The sequence below is a fragment of the Chiloscyllium punctatum genome, chromosome 33, assembly GCF_047496795.1.
Source record: "Chiloscyllium punctatum isolate Juve2018m chromosome 33, sChiPun1.3, whole genome shotgun sequence".
NCBI lineage: Eukaryota > Metazoa > Chordata > Chondrichthyes > Orectolobiformes > Hemiscylliidae > Chiloscyllium > Chiloscyllium punctatum.
The window spans coordinates 45,441,256-45,460,662 of NC_092771.1; positions in this window are offsets into that span (position 1 = coordinate 45,441,256).

Here is a 19,407-nt window from a genome sequence, read left to right on the forward strand (position 1 = left end):
ACTCTGTCAATGTAACTCACCCAGGGAAGAACAGACTGACCCCACTCTGTCAATGTAACACAACCAGGGAAGTGCAGACTGACATCACTCTGTCAATGTAACACACCCAGGGAAGAGCAGACTGACCCCACACTGTCAATGTAACACGCACAGGCAAGAGCAGACTGACCTAACTCTGTTAATGCAACACACCCAGTGAAGAGCAGACTGACCCCACGCTGTCAATGTAACACACCCAGGGAAGAGCAGACTGACCCCAATCTGTCAATGTAACCCACCCAGGGAAGAGCAGACTGACCCTAATCTGTCAATGTAACACACCCGGGGAGAGCAGACTGACCTCACTCTGTCAATTTAACCCACCTAGGGAAGAGCAGACTGACCTCAGTCTGTCAATGTAACCCACCCAGGGAAGAGCAGACTGACCTCAGTCTGTCAATGTAACCCACCCAGGGAAGAGCAGAATGACCCGAATCTGTCAATGTAACACACCCAGCGAAGAGCAGACTGACCCCACTCTGTCAAAGTAGCACACCCAGTGAAGAGCAGACTGACCTCACTCTGTCAATGTACCACAGCTAGGGAAGAGCAGAATGACCCCAGTCTGTCAATGTAACTCACCCAGGGAAGACAGACTGACCACATTCTGTCAATGTAACACACCCAGGGAAGAGCAGACTGACCCGACTCTGTCAATGAAACACACCGAGGGAAGAACAGATAGACCCTACTCTGTCAGTGTAACACACTCAGGGAAGAGCAGACTGACCCCACTCTGTCAATATAACACAACCAGGGAAGTGCAGACTGACCTCACTCTCTCAATGTAACATATCCAGGGAAGAGCAGAATGACCCCACTCTGTCAATGTAACACACCCAGGGAAGAGCAGTCAGACCCCACGCTTTCAATGTAACACACCCAGTGAAGTGCAGACTGACCCCACTCTGTCAATGTAAAACACCCAGTGAAGTGCAGACTGACCCCACTCTGTCAGTGTAACACACCCAGGGAAGAGCAGACTGACCTCACTCTGTCAATGTAGCACATCCAGGGATGAGCAGGCTGACCCCACTCTGTCAATGTAACACACCCAGTGAAGTGCAGACTGACCCCACTCTGTCAATGTAACACAACCAGGGAAGTGCAGAATGACCCCACTCAGTCAATGTAGCACACCCAGTGAAGAGCAAACTGACCTCACTCTGTCAATGTAGCACATCCAGGGATGAGCAGGCTGACCCCACTCTGTCAATGAAACACACCCAGAGAAGAGCAGACTGACCCCACTCTATCAATATACGACAACCAGGGAAGAGCCGAGTAACCCCACTCTGTAAATGTAAAACACCCAGTGAAGATCGGTCTGACCCCACTCTGTCAATGTAACTCACGCAGGGAAGAGCAAACTGACCCCCCTCTGTCAATGTAATACAATCAGGGAAGAGCAGAATTACCCCATTCTGTCAATGTAACTCACGAAGGGAAGAGCAGACTGACCCCCCTCTGTCAATGTAACACAACCAGGGAAGTGCGGACTGACCCCACTCTGTCAATGTAACACACCCAGGGAAGAGCAGACTGATCCCACTCTGTCAACGTAACCCACCCAGAGAAGAGCAGACTGACCCCACTCTGTCAATGTAACACACCGAGTGAAGAGCAGACTGACCCCTCTCTGTCACTGTAACACACCTAGGGAAGAGCAGACTGACCCCATTTTGTCAATGTAACACAACCAGGGAAGTGCAGACTGACCTCACTCTGTCAAAGTAACTCACCCAGGGAAGAGCAGACTGACCCCACTATGTCAATGTAACACAACCAGGGAAGTGCAGACTGACCTCAATCTGTCAATGTAACACACCCAGGGAAGAGCAGACTGACCCCACGCTTTCAATGTAACACACCCAGTGAAGTGCAGACTGACCCCACTCTGTCAATGTAAAACACCCAGTGAAGTGCAGACTGACCCCACTCTGTCAGTGTAACACACCCAGGGAAGAGCAGACTGACCCCTCTCTGTCACTGGAACACACCCAGGGAAGAGCAGACTGATCCCACTCTGTCAATGTAACACACCGAGTGAAGAGCAGACTGACCCCTCTCTGTCACTGTAACACACCCAGGGAAGAGCAGACTGACCCGACTCTGTCAATGTAACACACCCAGGGAAGAGCAGACAGACCCCACTCTGTCAGTGTAACACACTCAGGGAAGAGCAGACTGACCCCACTCTGTCAATATAACACAACCAGGTAAGTGCAGACTGACCTCACTCTGTCAATGTAACATATCCAGGGAAGAGCAGAATGACACCACTCTGTCAATGTAACACACCCAGGGAAGAGCAGTCAGACCCCACGCTTTCAATGTAACACACCCAGTGAAGTGCAGACTGACCCCACTCTGTCAATGTAAAACACCCAGTGAAGTGCAGACTGACCCCACTCTGTCAGTGTAACACACCCAGGGAAGAGCAGACTGACCCCTCTCTGTCACTGGAACACACCCAGGGAAGAGCAGACTGATCCCACTCTGTCAATGCAACACACCGAGTGAAGAGCAGACTGACCCCTCTCTGTCACTATAACACACCCAGGGAAGAGCAGACTGATCCCACTTTGTCAATGGAGCACATCCAGGGATGAGCAGGCTGACCCCACTCTGTCAATGTAACACACCCAGTGAAGTGCAGACTGACCCCACTCTGTCAATGTAACACACCCAGGGAAGATCAGACTGATCCCACTCTGTCAATGTCACACACCGAGTGAAGAGCAGACTGACCCCTCTCTGTCACTGTAACACACCCACGGAAGAGCAGACTGATCCCACTCTGTCAATTTAACACAACCAGGGAAGTGCAGACTGACCTCACACTGTCAATGTAACACACCCAGGGAAGAGCAGTCAGACCCCACTCTGTCAATGTAACTCACCCAGGGAAGAACAGACTGACCCCACTCTGTCAATGTAACACAACCAGGGAAGTGCAGACTGACATCACTCTGTCAATGTAACACACCCAGGGAAGAGCAGACTGACCCCACACTGTCAATGTAACACGCACAGGCAAGAGCAGACTGACCTAACTCTGTTAATGCAACACACCCAGTGAAGAGCAGACTGACCCCACGCTGTCAATGTAACACACCCAGGGAAGAGCAGACTGACCCCAATCTGTCAATGTAACCCACCCAGGGAAGAGCAGACTGACCCTAATCTGTCAATGTAACACACCCGGGGAGAGCAGACTGACCTCACTCTGTCAATTTAACCCACCTAGGGAAGAGCAGACTGACCTCAGTCTGTCAATGTAACCCACCCAGGGAAGAGCAGACTGACCTCAGTCTGTCAATGTAACCCACCCAGGGAAGAGCAGAATGACCCGAATCTGTCAATGTAACACACCCAGCGAAGAGCAGACTGACCCCACTCTGTCAAAGTAGCACACCCAGTGAAGAGCAGACTGACCTCACTCTGTCAATGTACCACAGCTAGGGAAGAGCAGAATGACCCCAGTCTGTCAATGTAACTCACCCAGGGAAGACAGACTGACCACATTCTGTCAATGTAACACACCCAGGGAAGAGCAGACTGACCCGACTCTGTCAATGAAACACACCGAGGGAAGAACAGATAGACCCTACTCTGTCAGTGTAACACACTCAGGGAAGAGCAGACTGACCCCACTCTGTCAATATAACACAACCAGGGAAGTGCAGACTGACCTCACTCTCTCAATGTAACATATCCAGGGAAGAGCAGAATGACCCCACTCTGTCAATGTAACACACCCAGGGAAGAGCAGTCAGACCCCACGCTTTCAATGTAACACACCCAGTGAAGTGCAGACTGACCCCACTCTGTCAATGTAAAACACCCAGTGAAGTGCAGACTGACCCCACTCTGTCAGTGTAACACACCCAGGGAAGAGCAGACTGACCTCACTCTGTCAATGTAGCACATCCAGGGATGAGCAGGCTGACCCCACTCTGTCAATGTAACACACCCAGTGAAGTGCAGACTGACCCCACTCTGTCAATGTAACACAACCAGGGAAGTGCAGAATGACCCCACTCAGTCAATGTAGCACACCCAGTGAAGAGCAAACTGACCTCACTCTGTCAATGTAGCACATCCAGGGATGAGCAGGCTGACCCCACTCTGTCAATGAAACACACCCAGAGAAGAGCAGACTGACCCCACTCTATCAATATACGACAACCAGGGAAGAGCCGAGTAACCCCACTCTGTAAATGTAAAACACCCAGTGAAGATCGGTCTGACCCCACTCTGTCAATGTAACTCACGCAGGGAAGAGCAAACTGACCCCCCTCTGTCAATGTAATACAATCAGGGAAGAGCAGAATTACCCCATTCTGTCAATGTAACTCACGAAGGGAAGAGCAGACTGACCCCCCTCTGTCAATGTAACACAACCAGGGAAGTGCGGACTGACCCCACTCTGTCAATGTAACACACCCAGGGAAGAGCAGACTGATCCCACTCTGTCAACGTAACCCACCCAGAGAAGAGCAGACTGACCCCACTCTGTCAATGTAACACACCGAGTGAAGAGCAGACTGACCCCTCTCTGTCACTGTAACACACCTAGGGAAGAGCAGACTGACCCCATTTTGTCAATGTAACACAACCAGGGAAGTGCAGACTGACCTCACTCTGTCAAAGTAACTCACCCAGGGAAGAGCAGACTGACCCCACTATGTCAATGTAACACAACCAGGGAAGTGCAGACTGACCTCAATCTGTCAATGTAACACACCCAGGGAAGAGCAGACTGACCCCACGCTTTCAATGTAACACACCCAGTGAAGTGCAGACTGACCCCACTCTGTCAATGTAAAACACCCAGTGAAGTGCAGACTGACCCCACTCTGTCAGTGTAACACACCCAGGGAAGAGCAGACTGACCCCTCTCTGTCACTGGAACACACCCAGGGAAGAGCAGACTGATCCCACTCTGTCAATGTAACACACCGAGTGAAGAGCAGACTGACCCCTCTCTGTCACTGTAACACACCCAGGGAAGAGCAGACTGACCCGACTCTGTCAATGTAACACACCCAGGGAAGAGCAGACAGACCCCACTCTGTCAGTGTAACACACTCAGGGAAGAGCAGACTGACCCCACTCTGTCAATATAACACAACCAGGTAAGTGCAGACTGACCTCACTCTGTCAATGTAACATATCCAGGGAAGAGCAGAATGACACCACTCTGTCAATGTAACACACCCAGGGAAGAGCAGTCAGACCCCACGCTTTCAATGTAACACACCCAGTGAAGTGCAGACTGACCCCACTCTGTCAATGTAAAACACCCAGTGAAGTGCAGACTGACCCCACTCTGTCAGTGTAACACACCCAGGGAAGAGCAGACTGACCCCTCTCTGTCACTGGAACACACCCAGGGAAGAGCAGACTGATCCCACTCTGTCAATGCAACACACCGAGTGAAGAGCAGACTGACCCCTCTCTGTCACTATAACACACCCAGGGAAGAGCAGACTGATCCCACTTTGTCAATGGAGCACATCCAGGGATGAGCAGGCTGACCCCACTCTGTCAATGTAACACACCCAGTGAAGTGCAGACTGACCCCACTCTGTCAATGTAACACAACCAGGGAAGTGCAGAATGACCCCACTCAGTCAATGTAGCACACCCAGTGAAGAGCAGACTGACCTCACTCTGTCAATGTAGCACATCCAGGGATGAGCACGCTGACCCCACTCTGTCAATGTAACACACCCAGAGAAGAGCAGACTGACCCCACTCTATCAATATAAGACAACCAGGGAAGAGCCGAGTGACCCCACTCTGTAAATGTAACACACCCAGTGAAGAGCGGTCTGACCCCACTCTGTCAATGTAACTCACGCAGGGAAGAGCAGACTGACCCCCCTCTGTCAATGTAACACAACCAGCGAAGTGCAGACTGACCTCACTCTGTCAATGTAACACACCCAGGGAAGAGCAGAATGACCCCATTCTGTCAATGTAAATCACGAAGGGAAGAGCAGAATGACCCCCCTCTGTCAATGTAACACAACCAGGGAAGTGCGGACTGACCCCACTCTGTCAATGTAACACACCCAGGGCAGAGCAGACTGACCCCTCTCTGTCACTGTAACACACCCAGGGAAGAGCAGACTGATCCCACTCTGTCAATGTAACACACCGAGTGAAGAGCAGACTGACCCCTCTCTGTCACTGTAACACACCCAGGGAAGAGCAGACTGATCCCAGTCTGTCAATGTAACTCACCCAGGGAAGGCAGACTGACCACATTCTGTCAATGTAACACACCCAGGGAAGAGCAGACTGACCCGACTCTGTCAATGTAACACACCCAGGGAAGAGCAGACTGATCCCACTCTGTCAACGTAACCCACCCAGAGAAGAGCAGACTGACCCCACTCTGTCAATGTAACACACCGAGTGAAGAGCAGACTGACCCCTCTCTGTCACTGTAACACACCCACGGAAGAGCAGACTGATCCCACTCTGTCAATGTAACACAACCAGGGAAGTGCAGGCTGACCTCACACTGTCAATGTAACACACCCAGGGAAGAGCAGTCAGACCCCACTCTGTCAATGTAACTCAAACAGGGAAGAGCAGACTGACTCAATTTTGTCAATGTAACACAACCAGTGAAGTGCAGACTGACCCCACTCTGTCAATGTAACACACCCAGTGAAGTGCAGACTGACCCCACTCTGTCAATGTAACACACCCAGGGAAGATCAGACTGATCCCACTCTGTCAATGTCACACACCGAGTGAAGAGCAGACTGACCCCTCTCTGTCACTGTAACACACCCACGGAAGAGCAGACTGATCCCACTCTGTCAATTTAACACAACCAGGGAAGTGCAGACTGACCTCACACTGTCAATGTAACACACCCAGGGAAGAGCAGTCAGACCCCACTCTGTCAATGTAACTCACACAGGGAAGAGCAGACTGACCCCATTTTGTCAATGAAACACAACCAGTGAAGTGCAGACTGACCACACTCTGTCAATGTAACACACCCAGTTAAGTGTAGACTGACCCCACTCTGTCAATGTAACTCACCCAGGTAAGAGCAGACTGACCCCACTATGTCAATGTAACACAACCAGGGAAGTGCAGACTAACCTCACTCTGTCAATGTAACAAACCCAGGGAAGAGCAGACTGACCCCACTCTGTCAAAGTAACACACCCAGTGAAGAGCAGACTGACCTCACTCTGTCAAAGTACCACAGCTAGGGAAGAGCAGAATGACCCCAGTCTGTCAATGTAACTCACCCAGGGAAGACAGACTGACCACTTTCTGTCAATGCAACACACCCAGGGAGGAGCAGTCAGACCTGACTCTTTCAATGAAACTCACCCAGGGAAGAGCAGAGTGACACTACTCTGTTAATGCAAGACACCCAGTGAAGAGCAGACTGACCGCACTCTGTCAATGTAACTCACCCAGGGAAGAGCAGACTGACCCCTCTCTGTTAATGCAAGACACCCAGTGAAGAGCAGACTGACCGCACTCTGTCAATGTAACTCACCCAGGGAAGAACAGACTGACCCCACTCTGTCAATGTAACACAACCAGGGAAGTGCAGACTGACATCACTCTGTCAATGTAACACACCCATGGAAGAGCAGACTGACCCCACACTGTCAATGTAACACACACAGGCAAGAGCAGACTGACCTAACTCTGTTAATGCAACACACCCAGTGAAGAGCAGACTGACCCCACTCTGTCAATGTAACTCACGCAGGGAAGAACAGACTGACCCCTCTCTGTCAAGGTAACACACCCAGGGAAGAGCAGACTGACCCCACTCTGTCAATGTAACTCTCACAGACAAGCGCAGACTGTCTCAAACCTGTCAATGTAACTCACCCATGGAAGAGCAGACAGATCCCACGCTGTCAATGTAACACACCCAGGGAAGAGCAGACTGACCCCAATCTGTCAATGTAACCCACCCAGGGAAGAGCAGACTGACCCTAATCTGTCAATGTAACACACCCGGGGAGAGCAGACTGACCTCACACTGTCAATTTAACCCACCGAGGGAAGAGCAGACTGACCACAGTCTGTCAATGTAACCAACCCAGGGAAGAGCAGACTGACCCGAATCTGTCAATGTAACACACCCAGCGAAGAGCAGACTGACCCCACTCTGTCAAAGTAGCACACCCAGTGAAGAGCAGACTGACCTCACTCGGTCAATGTACCACAGCTAGGGAAGAGCAGAATGACCCCAGTCTGTCAATGTAACTCACCCAGGGAAGACAGACTGACCACATTCTGTCAATGTAACACACCCAGGGAAGAGCAGACTGACCCGACCCTGTCAATGAAACACACCCAGGGAAGAGCAGATAGACCCCACTCTGTCAGTGTAACACACTCAGGGAAGAGCAGACTGACCCCACTCTGTCAATATAACACAACCAGGGAAGTGCAGACTGACCTCACTCTCTCAATGTAACATATCCAGGGAAGAGCAGAATGACCCCACTCTGTCAATGTAACACACCCAGGGAAGAGCAGTCAGACCCCACGCTTTCAATGTAACACACCCAGTGAAGTGCCGACTGACCCCACTCTGTCAATGTAAAACACCCAGTGAAGTGCAGACTGACCCCACTCTGTCAGTGTAACACACCCAGGGAAGAGCAGACTGACCTCACTCTGTCAATGTAGCACATCCAGGGATGAGCAGGCTGACCCCACTCTGTCAATGTAACACACCCAGTGAAGTGCAGACTGACCCCACTCTGTCAATGTAACACAACCAGGGAAGTGCAGAATGACCCCACTCAGTCAATGTAGCACACCCAGTGAAGAGCAAACTGACCTCACTCTGTCAATGTAGCACATCCAGGGATGAGCAGGCTGACCCCACTCTGTCAATGAAACACACCCAGAGAAGAGCAGACTGACCCCACTCTATCAATATAAGACAACCAGGGAAGAGCCGAGTAACCCCACTCTGTAAATGTAACACACCCAGTGAAGAGCGGTCTGACCCCACTCTGTCAATGTAACTCACGCAGGGAAGAGCAAACTGACCCCCCTCTGTCAATGTAATACAATCAGGGAAGAGCAGAATAACCCCATTCTGTCAATGTAACTCACGAAGGGAAGAGCAGACTGACCCCCCTCTGTCAATGTAACACAACCAGGGAAGTGCGGACTGACCCCACTCTGTCAATGTAACACACCCAGGGAAGAGCAGACTGATCCCACTCTGTCAACGTAACCCATCCAGAGAAGAGCAGACTGACCCCTCTCTGTCAATGTAACACACCGAGTGAAGAGCAGACTGACCCCTCTCTGTCACTGTAACACACCTAGGGAAGAGCAGACTGACCCCATTTTGTCAATGTAACACAACCAGGGAAGTGCAGACTGACCTCACTCTGTCAATGTAACACACCCAGGGAAGAGCAGTCAGACCCCACTCTGTCAAAGTAACTCACCCAGGGAAGAGCAGACTGACCCCACTATGTCAATGTAACACAACCAGGGAAGTGCAGACTGACCTCAATCTGTCAATGTAACACACCCAGGGTAGAGCAGACGGACCCCAAGCTGTCAAAGTAGCACTCCCAGTGAAGAGCAGACTGACCTCACTCTGTCAATGTACCACAGCTAGGGAAGAGCAGAATGACCCCAGTCTGTCAATGTAACTCACCCAGGGAAGACAGACAGACCACATTCTGTCAATGTAACACACCCAGGGAAGAGCAGACTGTCCCGACTCTGTCAATGTAACACACCGAGTGAAGAGCAGACTGATCCCACTATGTCAATGTCACCCACCCAGGGAAGAGCAGACTGACCCCATTCTGTCAATGTAACACACCCAGGGATGAGCAGACTGACCCCACTCTGCCAATGTAACACACCCAGGGATGAGCAGGCTGACCCCACTCTGTCAATGTAACACACCCAGAGAAGAGCAGACTGACCCCACTCTATCAATATAACACAACCAGGGAAGAGACGAGTGACCCCACTCTGTAAATGTAACACACCCAGTGAAGAGCGGTCAGACCCCCCTCTGTCAATGTAACTCACGCAGGGAAGAGCAGACTGACCCCCCTCTGTCAATGTAACACAACCAGGGAAGTGCAGACTGACCTCACTGTGTCAATGTAACATACCCGGGAATGGCAGTCAGACCCCACTCTGTCAATGTTACTCACCGAGGGAAGAGCAGACTGACCCCATTTTGTCCATGTAACACAACCAATGAAGTGTGGACTGACCCCACTCTGTCAATGTAACACACCGAGGGAAGAGCAGACTGATCCCACTCTGTCAATGTAATACAACCAGGGAAGTGCAGACTGACCTCACTCTGTCAATGTAACTCACCCAGGGAAGAGCAGACTGACCTCACCATGTCAATGTAACACAACCAGGGAAGTGCAGACTGACCCGAAACTGTCAATGTAACACACCCAGCGAAGAGCAGACTGACCTCACTCTGTCAATGTACCACACCTAGGGAAGAGCAGAATGACCCCAGTCTGTCAATGTAACTGACCCAGGGAAGACAGACTGACCACATTCTGTCAATGTAACACACCCAGGGAAGAGCAGACTGACCCCACTCTGTCAATGTAACACACCCAGGGAAGAGCAGGCAGACCCCACTCTGTCAGTGTAACACACTCAGGGATGAGCAGACTGACCCCACTCTGTCAATATAACACAACCAGGGAAGTGCAGACTGACCTCACTCTGTCAATGTAACATATCCAGGGAAGAGCAGAATGACCCCACTCTGTCAATGTAACACACCCAGGGAAGAGCAGTCAGACCCCACGCTTTCAATGTAACACACCCAGTGAAGTGCAGACTGACCCCACTCTGTCAATGTAAAACACCCAGTGAAGTGCAGACTGACCCCACTCTGTCAGTGTAACACACCCAGGAAAGAGCAGACTGACCCCTCTCTGTCACTGTAACACACCCAGGGAAGAGCAGACTGATCCCACTCTGTCAATGTAACACACTGAGTGAAGAGCAGACTGACCCCTCTCTGTCACTGTAACACACCCAGGGAAGAGCAGACTGATCCCACTCTGTCAATGTAGCACATCCAGGGATGAGCAGGCTGACCCCACTCTGTCAATGTAACACACCTAGTGAAGTGCAGACTGACCCCACTCTGTCAATGTAACACAACCAGGGAAGTGCAGAATGACCCCACTCAGTCAATGTAGCACACCCAGTGAAGAGCAGACTGACCTCACTCTGTCAATGTAGCACATCCAGGGATGAGCAGGCTGACCCCACTCTGTCAATGTAACACACTCAGAGAAGAGCAGACTGACCCCACTCTATCAATATAAGACAACCAGGGAAAAGCCGAGTGAACCCACTCTGTAAATGTAACTCACGCAGGGAAGAGCAGACTGAACCCCCTCTGTCAATGTAACATAACCAGCGAAGTGCAGACTGACCTCACTCTGTCAATGTAACACACCCAGGGAAGAGCAGAATGACCCCATTCTGTCAATGTAAATCACGAAGGGAAGAGCAGAATGACCCCCCTCTGTCAATGTAACACAACCAGGGAAGTGCGGACTGACCCCACTCTGTCAATGTAACACACCCAGGGCAGAGCAGACTGACCCCTCTCTGTCACTGTAACACACCCAGGGAAGAGCAGACTGATCCCACTCTGTCAATGTAACACACCGAGTGAAGAGCAGACTGACCCCTCTCTGTCACTGTAACACACCCAGGGAAGAGCAGACTGATCCCAGTCTGTCAATGTAACTCACCCAGGGAAGACAGACTGACCACATTCTGTCAATGTAACACACCGAGTGAAGAGCAGACTGACCCCTCTCTGTCACTGTAACACACCCACGGAAGAGCAGACTGATCCCACTCTGTCAATGTAACACAACCAGGGAAGTGCAGACTGACCTCACACTGTCAATGTAACACACCCAGGGAAGAGCAGTCAGACCCCACTCTGTCAATGTAACTCAAACAGGGAAGAGCAGACTGACTCAATTTTGTCAATGTAACGCAACCAGTGAAGTGCAGACTGACCCCACTCTGTCAATGTAACACACCCAGTGAAGTGCAGACTGACCCCACTCTGTCAATGTAACACACCCAGGGAAGATCAGACTGATCCCACTCTGTCAATGTCACACACCGAGTGAAGAGCAGACTGACCCCTCTCTGTCACTGTAACACACCCACGGAAGAGCAGACTGATCCCACTCTGTCAATTTAACACAACCAGGGAAGTGCAGACTGACCTCACATTGTCAATGTAACACACCCAGGGAAGAGCAGTCAGACCCCACTCTGTCAATGTAACTCACACAGGGAAGAGCAGACTGACCCCATTTTGTCAATGAAACACAACCAGTAAAGTGCAGACTGACCACACTCTGTCAATGTAACACACCCAGTTAAGTGCAGACTGACCCCACTCTGTCAATGTAACTCACCCAGGTAAGAGCAGACTGACCCCACTATGTCAATGTAACACAACCAGGGAAGTGCAGACTGACCTCACTCTGTCAATGTAACACACCCAGGGAAGAGCAGACTGACCCCTCTCTGTCACTGTAACACACCCAGGGAAGAGCAGACTGATCCCACTCTGTCAATGTAACACACCGAGTGAAGAGCAGACTGACCCCTCTCTGTCACTGTAACACACCCAGGGAAGAGCAGACTGATCCCACTCTGTCAATGTAGCACATCCAGGGATGAGCAGGCTGACCCCACTCTGTCAATGTAACACACCTAGTGAAGTGCAGACTGACCCCACTCTGTCAATGTAACACAACCAGGGAAGTGCAGAATGACCCCACTCAGTCAATGTAGCACACCCAGTGAAGAGCAGACTGACCTCACTCTGTCAATGTAGCACATCCAGGGATGAGCAGGCTGACCCCACTCTGTCAATGTAACACACCCAGAGAAGAGCAGACTGACCCCACTCTATCAATATAAGACAACCAGGGAAGAGCCGAGTGAACCCACTCTGTAAATGTAACTCACGCAGGGAAGAGCAGACTGACCCCCCTCTGTCAATGTAACATAACCAGCGAAGTGCAGACTGACCTCACTCTGTCAATGTAACACACCCAGGGAAGAGCAGAATGACCCCATTCTGTCAATGTAAATCACGAAGGGAAGAGCAGAATGACCCCCCTCTGTCAATGTAACACAACCAGGGAAGTGCGGACTGACCCCACTCTGTCAATGTAACACACCCAGGGCAGAGCAGACTGACCCCTCTCTGTCACTGTAACACACCCAGGGAAGAGCAGACTGATCCCACTCTGTCAATGTAACACACCGAGTGAAGAGCAGACTGACCCCTCTCTGTCACTGTAACACACCCAGGGAAGAGCAGACTGATCCCAGTCTGTCAATGTAACTCACCCAGGGAAGACAGACTGACCACATTCTGTCAATGTAACACGCCCAGGGAAGAGCAGACTGACCCGACTCTGTCAATGTAACACACTCAGGGAAGAGCAGACTGATCCCACTCTGTCAACGTAACCCACCCAGAGAAGAGCAGACTGACCCCACTCTGTCAATGTAACACACCGAGTGAAGAGCAGACTGACCCCTCTCTGTCACTGTAACACACCCACGGAAGAGCAGACTGATCCCACTCTGTCAATGTAACACAACCAGGGAAGTGCAGACTGACCTCACACTGTCAATGTAACACACCCAGGGAAGATCAGACTGATCCCACTCTGTCAATGTCACACACCGAGTGAAGAGCAGACTGACCCCTCTCTGTCACTGTAACACACCCACGGAAGAGCAGACTGACCACACTCTGTCAATGTAACACACCCAGTTAAGTGTAGACTGACCCCACTCTGTCAATGTAACTCAAACAGGGAAGAGCAGACTGACTCAATTTTGTCAATGTAACACAACCAGTGAAGTGCAGACTGACCCCACTCTGTCAATGTAACACACCCAGTGAAGTGCAGACTGACCCCACTCTGTCAATGTAACACACCCAGGGAAGATCAGACTGATCCCACTCTGTCAATGTCACACACCGAGTGAAGAGCAGACTGACCCCTCTCTGTCACTGTAACACACCCACGGAAGAGCAGACTGATCCCACTCTGTCAATTTAACACAACCAGGGAACTGCAGACTGACCTCACACTGTCAATGTAACACACCCAGGGAAGAGCAGTCAGACCCCACTCTGTCAATGTAACTCACACAGGGAAGAGCAGACTGACCCCATTTTGTCAATGAAACACAACCAGTGAAGTGCAGACTGACCACACTCTGTCAATGTAACACACCCAGTTAAGTGCAGACTGACCCCACTCTGTCAATGTAACTCACCCAGGTAAGAGCAGACTGACCCCACTATGTCAATGTAACACAACCAGGGAAGTGCAGACTGACCTCACTCTGTCAATGTAACACACCCAGGGAAGAGCAGACTGACCCCACTCTGTCAAAGTAACACACCCAGTGAAGAGCAGACTGACCTCACTCTGTCAAAGTACCACAGCTAGGGAAGAGCAGAATGACCCCAGTCTGTCAATGTAACTCACCCAGGGAAGACAGACTGACCACATTCTGTCAATGCAACACACCCAGGGAGGATCAGTCAGACCTGACTCTGTCAATGAAACTCACCCAGGGAAGAGCAGAGTGACACCACTCTGTTAATGCAAGACACCCAGTGAAGAGCAGACTGACCGCACTCTGTCAATGTAACTCACCCAGGGAAGAGCAGACTGACCCCTCTCTGTTAATGCAAGACACCCAGTGAAGAGCAGACTGACCGCACTCTGTCAATGTAACTCACCCAGGGAAGAACAGACTGACCCCACTCTGTCAATGTAACACAACCAGGGAAGTGCAGACTGACATCACTCTGTCAATGTAACACACCCAGGGAAGAGCAGACTGACCCCACACTGTCAATGTAACACACACAGGCAAGAGCAGACTGACCTCACTCTGTTAATGCAACACACCCAGTGAAGAGCAGACTGACCCCACTCTGTCAATGTAACTCACGCAGGGAAGAGCAGACTGACCCCTCTCTGTCAAGGTAACACACCCAGGGAAGAGCAGACTGACCACACTCTGTCAATGTAACACACCGAGTGAAGAGCAGACTGATCCCACTCTGTCAATGTCACCCACCCAGGGAAGAGCAGACTGACCCCACTCTGTCAATGTAACACAACCAGGGAAGTGCAGACTGACTTCACTCTGTCAATGTAACACACCGAGTGAAGAGCAGACTGATCCCACTCTGTCAATGTCACCCACCCAGGGAAGAGCAGACTGACCCCACTCTGTCAATGTAACACACCCAGAGAAGAGCAGACTGACCGCACTCTATCAATATTACACAACCAGGGAAGAGCCGAGTGACCCGACTCTGTCAATGTAACACACCCAGGGAAGAGCAGTCAGACCCCATTCTGTCAATGTAACTCACCCAGGGAAGAGCAGACTGACCCCATATTGTCAATGTAACACAACCAGGGAAGTCCAGACTGACCCCACTCTGTCAATGTAACACACCCAGTGAAGTGCAGACTGACCCCACTCTGTCAAAGTAACTCACGCAGGGAAGAGCAGACTTACCCCACTCTGTCAATGTAACACAACCAGGGAAGTGCAGACTGACCTCACTCTGTCAATGTACCACAGCCAGGGAAGAGCAGAATGACCCCAGTCTGTCAATGTAATTCACCCAGGGAAGAGCAGACAGACCACTCTCTGTCAATGTAACACACTCAGGGAAGAGCAGAGTGACCCCACTCTGTCAATGTAACCCACCCAGGAAAGAGCAGACTGACCCCACTCTGTTAGTGTAACACACCCATGTAAGAGCAGACTGACCCCACTCTGTCAATGTAACACACGCAAGGACAAGCAGAATGACCCCACTTTGTCAATGTAACACACCCAAGGAAGAACAGACTGACCCCACTTTGTCAATGTCACACACTCAGGGAAGAGCAGACTGAAGTCAGTCTATCAATGTAACTCAAACAGGCAAGAGTAGACTGACCCCACTCTGTCAATGTAACACACCCATGCAAGAGTAGACTTTCCCCACTCTGTCAATGTAACACACCCAGTGTAGAACAGACTGACCTCACTCTATCAATGTAACACACCGAAGGAATAGAAGACTGACTTCACTCTGCAAAATTACTCACACAGGCAAGCGCAGACTGACCTCGCTCTGTCAAACAAACATGCACAGGCAAGAGCAGACTGACTCCACTCTGTCAGCGTAACACACCCAGGGAAGGGTAGACTGAACCCACACTGTCAATGTAACACACACAGGGAAGAGCATACTGACACCACTATGTCAATGTAACTCACCCTGTCCAGAGCAGACTGACCCCACTCTGTCAATGTAACACACCCAGTGAAGAGCAGACTGAGCCCACTCTGTCAGTGGAACACACCGAGGGAAGAGCAGACTGGCCCCACTCTGTCAATCTGACACACGCAAGGACAAGCAGAATGACTCCACTCTGCCAATGTAACACACACAGGGAGAGCAGACTGACCCCACTCTGTCAATGTAACCAACCCAGGGAAGGGCAGACGGATCCCACTCTGTCAATGTAACACACCCAAGGAAGAGCAGACTGACCCCACTTTGTCAATGTCACACATTCAGGGAAGAGCAGACTGACCTCAGTCTATCAATTATCTCAAATAAGCAAGAGAAGACTGACCCCACTCTGTCAATGTAACACACCCATGCCAGAGTAGACTTACCCCACTCTGTCAATATTACACACACAGGGTAGAACAGACTGACCTCACTCTGTCAATGAAAAACACCGATGGAAGAGAAGACTGACATCACTCTGCAAAATTACTCACACAGGCAAGAGCAGACTGACCCCGCTCTGTCAATGTCACCCACCCAGGGAAGAGCAGACTGACCCCACTCTGTCATTGTAACACACCCAGGAAAGAGCAGACTGACCCCACTCTCTCAATGTAACACACGCAGGGAAGAGCTGACTGACACCACTCTGTCAGTGTAACAGACACAGGGAAGAGCAGACTGACCCGACTCTGTCAATGTAACTCACCCAGGGAAGAGCAGACTGACCACACTCAGTCAATGTAACACACCCAGGGAAGAGCAGACTAACCCCACTCTGACAATGTAACACACCCAGAGAAGAGCAGACTGACCCCACTCTGTCAATGTAACACAACCAGTGAAGAGCCGAGTGACCCTTCTCTGTCAATGTAACACACCCAGGGAAGAGCAGTCTGACCCCACTCTGTCAATGTAACACACCCAGGGAAGAGCAGCCTGCCCCCACTATGTCAATGTAACACAACCAGGGAAGTGCAGACTGACCCCACTCTGTCAATGTAACACACACGGGGAAGAGCAGTCAGACCCCACTCTGTCAATGTAACACCACCAGGGAAGTGCAGACTGACCCCACTCTTCAATGTAACACACCCAGTGAAGTGCAGACTGACCCCACTCAGTCAAAGTAACTCACCCAGGGAAGAGCAGATTGACCCCACTCTGTCAATGTAACACAACCAGGGAAGTGCAGACTGACCCAACTCTGTCAATGTAACTCACCCAGGGAAGAGCAGACTGACCGTCTCTGTCAATGTAACACAACCAGGGAAGTGCAGACTGACCTCACTCTGTCAATGTAACACACCAAGGGAAGAGCAGACTTACCGCACTCTGTCAATGTAGCACACCCAGTGAAGAGCAGACTGACCTCACTCTGCCAATGTACCACTGCCAGGGAAGAGCAGAATGACACCAGTCTGTCAATGTAACTCACCCAGGAAAGACAGACTGACCACATTCTGTCAATGTAACACACACAGGTAAGAGCAGGCTGACCCGACTCTGTCAATGTAACACACCCAGGGAATGGCAGACAGACCCCACTCTGTCAATGTAACACAGTCAGGGAAGAGCAGAGTGACACCAAATTGTCAATGTAACCCACGCAGGAAAGAGCAGACTGACCCCACTCTGTCAATGTAACACAACCAGGGTAGAGCAGACTGACCACACTCTGTCAATGTAACACACCCAGTTAAGTGCAGACTGACCCCACTCTGTCAATGTAACTCACCCAGGTAAGAGCAGACTGACCCCACTATGTCAATGTAACACAACCAGGGAAGTGCAGACTGACCTCACTCTGTCAATGTAACACACCCAGGGAAGAGCAGACTGACCCCACTCTGTCAAAGTAACACACCCAGTGAAGAGCAGACTGACCTCACTCTGTCAAAGTACCACAGCTAGGGAAGAGCAGAATGACCCCAGTCTGTCAATGTAACTCACCCAGGGAAGACAGACTGACCACATTCTGTCAATGCAACACACCCAGGGAGGAGCAGTCAGACCTGACTCTGTCAATGAAACTCACCCAGGGAAGAGCAGAGTGACACCACTCTGTTAATGCAAGACACCCAGTGAAGAGCAGACTGACCGCACTCTGTCAATGTAACTCACCCAGGGAAGAGCAGACTGACCCCTCTCTGTTAATGCAAGACACCCAGTGAAGAGCAGACTGACTGCACTCTGTCAATGTAACTCACCCAGGGAAGAACAGACTGACCCCACTCTGTCAATGTAACACAACCAGGGAAGTGCAGACTGACATCACTCTGTCAATGTAACACACCCAGGGAAGAGCAGACTGACCCCACACTGTCAATGTAACACACACAGGCAAGAGCAGACTGACCTCACTCTGTTAATGCAACGCACCCAGTGAAGAGCAGACTGACCCCACTCTGTCAATGTAACTCACGCAGGGAAGAGCAGACTGACCCCTCTCTGTCAAGGTAACACACGCAAGGACAAGCAGAATGACCCCACTCTGTCAATGTAACACACCGAGTGAAGAGCAGACTGATCCCACTCTGTCAATGTCACCCACCCAGGGAAGAGCAGACTGACCCCATTCTGTCAATGTAACACACGCAGGGAAGAGCAGACTGACCCCACTCTGTCAATGTAACACAACCAGGGAAGTGCAGACTGACTTCACTCTGTCAATGTAACACACCGAGTGAAGAGCAGACTAATCCCACTCTGTCAATGTCACCCACCCAGGGAAGAGCAGACTGACCCCACTCTGTCAATGTAACACACCCAGAAAAGAGCAGACTGACCGCACTCTATCAATATTACACAACCAGGGAAGAGCCGAGTGACCCGACTCTGTCAATGTAACACACCCAGGGAAGAGCAGTCAGACCCCATTCTGTCAATGTAACTCACCCAGGGAAGAGCAGACTGACCCCATATTGTCAATGTAACACAACCAGGGAAGTCCAGAC